Source organism: Egretta garzetta, unplaced genomic scaffold (genome assembly GCF_000687185.1).
Source record: "Egretta garzetta isolate BGI_Z169 unplaced genomic scaffold, ASM68718v1 scaffold190, whole genome shotgun sequence".
NCBI classification, from domain to species: Eukaryota; Metazoa; Chordata; class Aves; order Pelecaniformes; family Ardeidae; genus Egretta; species Egretta garzetta.
In genome coordinates this window covers 170,181-170,921 of record NW_009258272.1, presented here as the reverse complement: position 1 = coordinate 170,921, position 741 = coordinate 170,181, and positions in this window count along the sequence as shown.

Sequence of the window (741 nt, the reverse complement as noted above, 5' to 3'; positions counted from 1 at the left end):
ATGGGAGCAAATTCAGTCTGGGGCTAAAGGCAGTATCTCAGCTGCCCTCATGCCCCATGCATATTTCGACATTATTGTGGGGGACTTCTGGGTTGTCAATCCTTTTTAAAAAAAAAAAGGGTATCTCCAAAGTAGGGCAGCAGCAGAACTGTGCAATCACAGGGAATATCACCCCCTCCTTCACGTCTGTCTAATCGATTGAGGGGCAGACAAGCACAGTCTTCTACATAGCTAAGATCAAGTATGATGATTCCAAACAAACAGTTTCAGATTTTCCCTGGGGTAACAGTGAAAATCCCAAACCAAATTAATTGAAAACACTGCATGGTAAAATGTGGAGTGGATTTGTATCTTCCCTCTTTTATGTCCTCTGCTTGTTTGGTTTGAGGTCAAACTCAAGTGTTTGGTGGGAGGAGGAATAGCGATCGTAGCTGAACAGAGGCGGCAGCTGGCAGCAAATAGAGCAAACAGTCCACCTTTCCCCACAAGCAACAGGGAAAACGAACACCAGCGGAGAGCGGGGCATGCAGACATGGCCAGCTGGTGGGCTGGCATTGCTCCTGAGCCACGTTCCAACGCAGCAGATGACCTTTTCCAGAGCCTGCAAAGCTGGTGGGAAATCCACCTGCAGCCTGGGGCTGGGGGGCAGGAGGAATTTCAGAGCAGTGTCTGATTCCCAGCATGGCCACAACATCTAGTGTCAGATGACAGAGGTTTGTCTTTTATTTTTAAATTCGAAGC